General features: G+C 35.0%; 1 pseudogene across 1 annotated transcript in view; it reads left to right on the top strand.

Annotated features, from left to right (window-relative positions):
- The window catches only part of LOC108316377, a 3,861-nt pseudogene extending 3,424 nt beyond the window's left edge, over nucleotides 1–437 (top strand). Inside the window, exon 3 of the transcript XR_005203056.1 lies at nucleotides 15–437. The product of XR_005203056.1 is annotated as a kinesin-like protein KIF1C (transcript). The remainder of the gene's footprint in view (nucleotides 1–14) is intronic.
- Nucleotides 438–9,827: the final 9,390 nt, after the last annotated feature.

The raw sequence follows: 9,827 nt of genomic DNA, 5'->3' as shown, positions 1-9,827 counted from the left end.
GGGGTGGTGTGCAGGGCTCTGGGGGCCGGGGCATGGGGTTGCGCAGGCCTCAGCCCACTTTGTGCCCCCCTCACGGCTGCAAGCTGCGCTTCCCCTTCAGGAGCAACCCGCAGCACCGGGAGTTCTGGCCAGGGATGGGGAGCGAGGAGGCTCCAGCTGCACCCCAACCCCCTGAGGAGGTCACTCCCCCTCCAGACACCCCTGCCCGCAGGCCTCCGAGTCCCAGAAGGTCCCACCATCACCGCGGGAACTCCCTGGTCGGAGGGGCAGATCCCGAGGAGCGGGTTCTGCACAGGCTGAACCCCAGCGCTTCCAGCCCCAAATCACAAGCCTTCTCCCCAGCCGCCCCAACCCTACCCAGCCCAGCGGCCTCCAGGGCCCCGCCCTCCCCATACACTCCCCCCACCATGAATGAAACGGCAGCGCTCCGCCCCTGACTTCCAGGAGAGGGGGGCGGCTGTGTGAGCCCCACGTCCCGGGCAGAGGGCCTGGTGGGGCCCCTTGCTAGGAGAAGGGAGGACGCCGGAGACGCCGCTTCCCCAGAAGCGCTGGGGCAGGGAGGCCCGGGAGATGAGAGAGGAGGTCCGAGTCGGCGATGGCTGAGGAAAGGAGGGGGCGCGGAGTTGCCAGGAGCAAGCCACAGTGAAGGGAGAGAGAGGGAGCTGCCTCGGGGCCTCCGCTCGCCAGGGGGTGGGTCCCACAAACGCTGCTATGGGTGGGATGGGGGGCTGGGGGCTGCGTAGCCAGTGTTTGACTTTCTTTTCAAGTAGGGGAAAGGGGGAGAAGACTGAGAGTCAGGCGAGTTCTCCCCAGCCCCTGTCTGTCTGTGGTGGTTTCTGTTTCTCGGGAGCCATAGTAGGATCATAAGTCATTCCCCTCCCCTTCCAGACCACCTGCTATATTTGGGGGACCTGACTGGTTTGGCTGGAGTCCCATGAGAATGTGGGCCCTTTAATAAAGGATAGCAAACAAGAAAAAAAAAGAAAGAAAGAAAGAGAAAGATAAAAATAAGTAGCATTTAAACTAAAGAGAAGAATACTATATCCACAGTGAAGCTGGGATTTAAGGTTGATTATAATCTGGGAGGCAGGAAAAGGGCCCTCCCTGACTATCTGGCAATGGTTTGGTTTGAAAGTCAGTTCCGTAATCCACAGACATTTGTTTACACAACTGTTTTTTTCTTGTGTCTTTTCGAAACCAAAATAATATATCAAAACTGAATTGTTGCGGCACCAACATTTTATAAAGCTTGCTTTTGAGTTTTGGTTACTATAGTACTTATTTCTATCTCCTTATTTTCACAGCAACATCCAGCATCAGTTTCCCAGAGATGGAAACAGAGTTGACAAAATGTTTATGAGTAGTTATTTTCCTCTATGGAATGCACAAAAAGTAGTCTTATCATTTTTAACTACTATCATTTTACTATGAATTTATTGAAGTTGTCACACAGAGCTTTGATATGTGAAGGACTCTAATGGATGACCCCACATCGAAGGAATATATTTGTCAGATACAGCGAACATTCAAATATCTTCTTAACTTCAAGATTTTAAAATGCTTCTTCCTCTGGGATACTGACTGGAGATTCTGATTCTGCTATTTTCCTTCTACCACAAGCGTAGCATTCTCAAAAGAAGCTTCTCCTTGGTCCTGGATCCCACCATAAGAAAACCTGTGGAGTAGCCAACTGGGAGCATGCAACAGAAGAATAAACTTGTTGTTGCAAGCCATTGGGACTTTGGGTTGTTCATTACTGTAAAGATAACCAACTGAATCTGGATTCTGTACATCATGACAAGATGGTCCTACTTAAATTGTATCATCATGTTCCTAACCTTTACTATAAAGAACAAGGACATCAAGTTATTTTTTTTCCTGCCAAAATTTTTTTATTTTCATCCATAAAAAGTAAAGAATGGTCACTTGAGGCCCTTGAAGTTAAAATAAGGTGAGAATAATATGGAATATGCATGATAAATCTTGTCTTCCCAGAAGTATGAAATTCGCATTACTTTATGTACATGATATATTTTCATCATTTTTTCTAAATATTTTCTAGCTTCCTCCCTCCCTCCCTCCCTTCCTTTCTTCTTTCTTTCTTTCTTTTATTCTCTGTGTTTCTTCCTCTCTTGTAATTTTTTTCTTGGCTTACTTATAAGTAGATTGTTTAATTTCCGAGATTTTTGCAAACATCTTGCAGTTTTTGTTTTCTAATTTTTTGTTGGTACAAGAATATGTCGAACTTTTGATGTTTCCTTTATGGCCCCATGTAAAGGCTACCTTGGTGCATGAACAATGTGTGAACTTCCAAAGTGTGGATTCCATAACTGTTGGACGTGGTGTCCTATAAATGTAAACTAGATCAAGGTGGTTAATACTATGGTTCATATGATAGTGAATTTGCCTCTTTCTTATTTCGTTTTGTTAAATTGTATTTCATATATCCATAGTGATTTTCAAGCATTATTTATTATTAGGTACAGTACATACATATTTATAATGTTTAGCCTTCCTAAAGAATTGGTACTTTTATTATTATAAAATATTTTAATCATCTCTGATCATCTCTGTCCTGAATTTATCTAATGTTAACATAACCACTTCAGCCTTTGTGAATTATTGTTTGTCTACCATAACTTTTTCCACAGTTGTATTTTCAATCTATGTTTTCATGTTTAAAGTGCCTGTCTTTTACTTAAAGTTCATACCTTTGATGGCTGCTCTGCCTGTGGCTTTTGTGTTGCAAAACACTATTTTACAGTCACCAAATTATGCAACGTGATGGGGTTAACCATTTAAAATGACATAGTAGAGAAGCCAGAAGTCTAAAATAATTGTGAAATATTGGTTCTTTTTCTTTCTCTTTCTCCTCTCTCTCCTCTTTGTGTGTATGTCTCTCTATTTCTCTTAGCAATATGATTTCTTTTTCCAGGAACTTCATAACCTTAGAAGAAATTTAGGACTTTGAAAATAAATAAAAATTTAGGATGTTGAGTACATAAATATTTTGGCATAGGTGCAACTGTCACCAGTTGGTAATGGTAATGATTCAGTTTTAGGCATTTGATCACATATTTATATAATTTTATTAATTTTAATGATGATAAATATTGCCTACTTAAATATGACAAAATACTGTATATGCATATACATGCATAATATATGCACAATATCACTTATGTACATCCTCCTGTACACTTTAAATCACCACCAGATTATAATACCTAATATAATATAAATGCTGTATAGTTATACTATATTAGTTTTTATTTATATTTCTAATTTTGTGTGATTATAGTTTATTTTTTAGTAAGTATTTTTGATCTGCAGTTGGTTAACTCCATCAATGTGTAACCCACACATATAAAGGCTCAATGTTATATTCTATTAGCCAGGATATTTTATTTTTCTAAAGTGATGACATTTCTTCTGACATTGAGGTTAGGAAAGAAAGCATTTCTCTAAGTAATATTCATGTTTCAAAAAATATTTCACTTACCATTTATCTCAGAAAGTGCTGCTGGATAAACATGGTTGAATTAAATCATTATGTTGTAAGGCTTTATTAATATTATGGAATTACTTCTGGAAAAAGACATAACTGTGAAATTTCTCATTAGCTAGTTTGTAATATTATTTATTGTTGATGCAGCCTCAATTGAATTTACATTTAACTTATGCTACTTTCTTGATAACAAAAATAATGTCTTCAAATTATTTTTTCTTTAGATGTTCTGAGTAAAATGTTCACCATGTAGTTCTTGCATACTTCAAATTAGTTATTTTCCCAAAATATATACTATAAAATAGTATTTGCAACACAAGGAAAAGTGTTCTTTATCAAAACAGCACATTCACATAAATGATTTGGATTCAATAGCTCTGAACATAAGCCGAAAACTGCAAAATTTTATAGCTAACTAATTTCACTTTGACTTTCCATATTTTCCAAGGTATACTTCATGGAATGGTTTGCTATTATTTTAGTTTTTGTAGATTGGCACTATTATGTTACCAATTTACAAGTTAATAAAACACTTTTATAAACAAATGGATGAGGAATATCTTTATTTGGGAGATGGATGTTTCAGTTAAATAATTATTTACATTGCTTCCAAAAACATTACAAAATAATTCTTTATTTAATACTGTAAAACATGTTTTACAAACCCAAGTTTTAAAAAGAGTCCTATTCAATAGACATAAAATTAATATGTGAAAATTCTATAAAATTTCATTTGCATGCCTATCCTCCTTGGGACATACAGTTAATACTTTGAAAATAGCTCCATTCCATGGGTCTTAGAGAAACCTAGGACATAAGGATTCACAAGGTCTTCCTACTTACTTAAATCACCCTCCAATAACAAATTTTTACATATGTTTTAACAAAAAGATTATTTATACTTCAAGTTATATCATTATCTATTTTCTTATGGATTTAATGTTTTTATTCAGAACTTTCAAATTTACCCAGATTACCTAGAACTGAATTATCGTTTATTCCATTATGATGATCTTCAATTCTATGAATAACAAATTCTCTTATATTTGACTTTACTAATATTTTATCATTTTACCATCATAATGTTGAATCATTTATGAGCACATTCATTTATAAACTCACTTACTGACAATTTACCTTGAATCATAACAATGGGTGTGAACTAGTCTGAAAAAAAAATACTGAATTCAAAGCCTATTATTTCCAGATAATCTAGTTTGGTTTGTAGGAGGATGGAAATGTCCCTCAGATCTCAGATCATGAAACCTTTCCTTAGATGAAATATTAAGCAAAGCTTATTAAGATGGTCAAATTAAATGATTGGGTAAAGAAGTACAAAAGTTTAATACAATATTTGAGTAAAAACAAAACTCATCCAAGCTTGCATTAAAGAATAGAAGACAGTGTTTGGGGAAAAAATTCTTGGGTTGCTAGTGTGTAAAGAAATGTGTTTTTGTTTTTAAACTTTTATTTCAGGTTTAGGGGTATATGTGCAGGTTTGTTATATAGGCAAACTCATGTCATGGGGGTTCGTTGTTCAGACTGTTTCATTACCCAGATACTAAGCCTCGTACCCAACAGTTATTTTTCTTGCTCCTCTCCACCCCCCACCCTCCACCCTCAGGTAGGCCCCAGTGTCTGTTGTTCCCCACTTAGTGTTCTTGTGTTCGTATTATTTTACTCCCACTTATAAGTGAGAACATTACAGCATTTGGATTTCTTCTCTTGCATTAGTTTGTAAGGATAATAGGAAAAGAGTATGTTGTAATGGGGTCAGGGTAAGTCATGGCAGTGAGAAAATTATTATAGAGTACCTGAGGCCTTGCCTTTGAATAGGGAAGAGGTTGAGGACCTTGCTTCACTTTGACGTAGACAAAACCATAATTTAGCATAGTTCACCCGAAAGACTATAAATGTATATTCTACCAAAGGTACAATTTGAAGACTATGGTAAGACTCAATCAATTCTCAGAGAAGTCTTCTCAAAACTTTTCCAGAATTTCTCCTTGACACATATTTGTACAATTTAGAGGAGATAGTTTTTCAGCATGTGATGTGTATATTTTTGAGTTTGATTCATTCAATATTAACGTAAGTAATAAATGGAGTTATATATGTGTGGAAATAGAGGATGGAGGCCAAAATATGAATAGAAAATTGAACAAACAGAACAAATGTGTGAACATTTAACTATTGGGCTTTGGATCAGCAGGTCAGAAGAGAGACCTGAAAATGTCTTTAAGTATTTCGGTTCCAAAATGAATAATTACAACTATGAGTAGAACCGAAATTTAATTACGTAAAAAGATTCTGACTGGATTGCAGATAAAAAACTAAATGTCTTTTCAAGTGTTGGTACAAGTGCTTGGCCTATCTGATTTAGCGTAACACATTAATATAAATAGAAAGTTTTATAATTATATATTTCAAACAAATTTCATTTTTTGTTTTTATTTTTTCTACTATATTTAAATTATTAATTCAGAATCTTTTTATACAGTGCAATATGTTTCCAAAAAAAAAAAAAAAAAAACTACCTTTCTAAAAGGCAATGCACTCTAAAGTCCTTAAAAGGAAAAAGTAGTATATCATTCTAATGTAAGTATGTCAGTTGTATTGTAACATGCTATGAGATGTGTTAATGGCAATAAAGCTGTTATGAGCAACGACTATTTTCAGTAAAAATATTTGTAAAGGCCATTGATCAAACATGACCATTATCAGAATTTCACATTAAGAGAATGAACATTCACGACATAAAATTTTAAAAAATGCCCCAATATAAAGTAATTCTATCTTACAAACTAATATAGGAAAATGAGTTTTAAATCACTTCAAACCACTTAAATTACTTTTCAGTGTCCACTTCACGCACTACATTGTAAGTTCATTATCACTGAAACATATGCTCTGCTGAATGTAATATTAACATCCAGGAAATAGCCCTTTATAATTTATGGTGAAGTCTATTTGATGACTTACTATGAATATTTTACTAACAGATAATGTAAATCTAATGGTTTTAAAGAAGTACAATTTCTGAGTGGTAGTTTAGAAAATACTCAAAGTAGTAAAACTTTAAGAATAAAAAGAGTTCTTCATAAAAACTTATTTTACACATTTTTCAGATTTCAAAATATTCTATTTTCTCTTCAATTGAGAAAAGTAATTTACATTTTTTAAGAACTGGTTCACACTGTCTCTAAATCAAATAATTAATGTAAACTCGACAATTATCAAATATCATATTTTAGTTTTATACAAATATTGTTTATAAGAATAATGTAGCCTTAAATTATGTTGTTTGTGAGTCCCTGGAATAATAAGTAAATATTTACACTTTCCAATTTATATCTCTAAGTAGACATGGAAAATGCCATTATCTAATATTTATCATCCAGCATCATAATCTGTATTAAAGAGGTAATTGGTGACAACTTATCACTAAAGCAACAAAATTTCTTCTCACTATATTTATAATGTGGGTATATCTATTAGAAGCGGAATGATCTCACAAACTGTGGCCATCTTAGTGTGATATTAACAGAGATGTTGGAAGATTCTCCAAAAATATTTTGCTGCTTCATTGGAAACAGTATATAAAATTCATTATAAATTGATTTTTGTTTTGCCATTTAAAGTAATATTTTAGAAGCATCCAGATTACTGGAAAGCTGGGTATTAATCAAGGGTTTTTAAATATATTTTTAAAAAAACCCATTACACTAATATTGAGCACTTTTTTTAGCTGAAGAATGCTATGGAATACATTGATAAACAATGGAAAGAATGTGAGGAGATATTTTTACTAACTGAAACAAAAAATAGTTTCTAGAATGTTAAGAAACTATTGAAAACTCACAAATAAAACAGCTGCCCAAAAGAAAAAATAATAAAAGATACACCCAGGAAATTTTTAAATGTAAAAACTAAAAATGTTGCCAGAATATAGCAAGATACCCTAAAGTCATTGCTGTAGTGGAATGGCCTTCCAAAGCTATACCTAGATCCTAACCCCTAGAACCTATTCATGTGATCTTATAAAAATGGGTCTTTGCAGATATAAACAAATTCAGCATCTTGAGATAAGGTTATCTTGGATATCTGGGTGATCTCTAAATCCAATGATAAGTACTTTCATGAAAGGGGAGAAGATACATGAACACAGAGGAAAAAGCCTTATGAGGGAGGCAGAGATTAGAGTTAAGAAGACACAAGCCAAGGAACGCTTGAGCCACCAGAAGCTGGAAGAAACAAGGACGGTTGCTTTAGTAGTGAGTTCAGAGAAAGTGGGGCCCTACTGGCATCTCAGTTTTGTATTTTTGGACTAAAGAGCAATGAAGAAATCAATTTCTATTGTTTTAAGCTACCCAGTTTGTAACTGTTTGTTACAATAGCCCTAGGGAATGAACACAATTGGTAGACAGAGAAAACAAAATTTAAAATAACAAAATTTAAAATTACACGTTGTAAATGAAAAAGAATCAAAATTTAGAAATTTCTAAGTTTTAACGGTAATGTAAGGGCATAGCCATCCTTCTGTATACCTGACGGGACTGAGATTCCAAATGACTATACTAGTTATTTGGAAAGCAACGTCCTGTATGCAGATGACTCAGATATTCTAGTTCTGGCTGAATGTCCTAGAGAATGTTTACATACTTCCTGAAATGGACATGTGTAAAGATGATTGTTATAGCTTTGTTCAGAGTGAAGCAGAAAGTGCAAAGTTGGAGGCAACATGAATATCCAGTGCTGGGACAGTGGAAAGAAACGGTGCAGTGTAATGTGGTTGATACAGATAATGAAAACACTACCCATTCTCTCTCTTTCTAATATACATGCACAGATACATGTATGCATATTGCAATGCATATATATATACACACACATATTCATGCACATATGTGCATGCATACTATATACATTTACCCAGACTACACAATGTGTAAGAATATGTTCACATAAACAGATACGTATTAAACACATTAGAATGGTTTCCTATATGCTAAATATATGCAGACAGATTGTAGTTATGAAAGAAAATGAATGAATCAGTACGTTTAACTGAAAGAGGCCCCTGAATGCACCAACGAAAATAATACACTATGAACAACTTAAGATTATGATTAACTTAACCCTCTGTACATGAGGTCTTTCTTCAGATACAGTATAGTCATGTGTTGCTTAATCATGGGGTTATATTCCAAGAAATGTATCATTAGGTGATTTCTTTTGTGAACATCACAGAGTGTATAAACTTAGAAAGTATGGCCTGCTAAAGTCCTAGGGCATATGGTATAGTATATTGCTCCTAGGCTACAAACCTGTTTAGTATGCTAGTACTAAATACTGCAGACAATTATAACACATCTGTATTTGTATATCGAAACATAGAAAAGAAACAACAAAAATACAGTATTATAATCTTATAGGACTATGGTCTCATATGTGGTCTGTCATTGGTTGAAACATAGTTGTGTGGTGCATGACTGTAATTATATACCTTAAATTCACCGAGTTCTGTACGCAAAGGACTAACGTATATAATTTATTGATGGCAACAGCAATTAAATATTTTTCTTGGTTTATAATCCATTGAAAGAGACACATGTAGAGGAGTATATTAGAGAATAAATTGTGATAGATGTACAAGGAACAGACTTATGTAAGTAAAGAAATGGAAACATTAATTATAAGATAGCCATTTGGAAGATTTATGGAAGAGTTATAATTTGAGTTGCACCTTCAAGATTAGATAATCTTGGGAAGTGGGGGAGGAAAGAATAGAAAAATGCCAGATACAGTTTAGTGTATGCTTTGTTGAGAGGTGAAAACACAGTAGGGGCTACCGGCTCAATTAAAGGAATTAAAGCAGAATTGAACAAGAAGTAGGAGGTGAGCAGCAAAAATAAGGTTGGCATCTTGTTTGAGAGGTTGTGTATGCTGTCCAAGAGCGTCACCTGTGGTCATTTTCTGCAACTACTAGTCAGAAAGATTTGGCTAGATTGAGAGATATGTATTCAAGGGGATTTGGGGGCAGAAAAGTGTAGAACAAAGACAGTAGTCTAGTACGAAGAATAAAGTTCAAAGTGACAGGCAATGCAACAAGGAGAATCAAAGCAAAAACTGAGGACCAGGTGTGGGATAAGACATGTTTAAACACAGATTTTGTTAAGCATGTGGCAAAATGGGAGAGAGATTTAGAGATTCACATAGTACATATGTAAATAATATTAGCACATGCCTTAATACCTGTATTTGAAACTACTGGGTTTAGCAATGAAAAAAGAGGCAGAAGTGGAGAATATTACTGAAA

Source organism: Cebus imitator, unplaced genomic scaffold, assembly GCF_001604975.1.
Source record: "Cebus imitator isolate Cc_AM_T3 unplaced genomic scaffold, Cebus_imitator-1.0 Scaffold188, whole genome shotgun sequence".
Taxonomy (NCBI): Eukaryota; Metazoa; Chordata; class Mammalia; order Primates; family Cebidae; genus Cebus; species Cebus imitator.
This window is presented reverse-complemented; position numbering and strand designations above follow the sequence as displayed.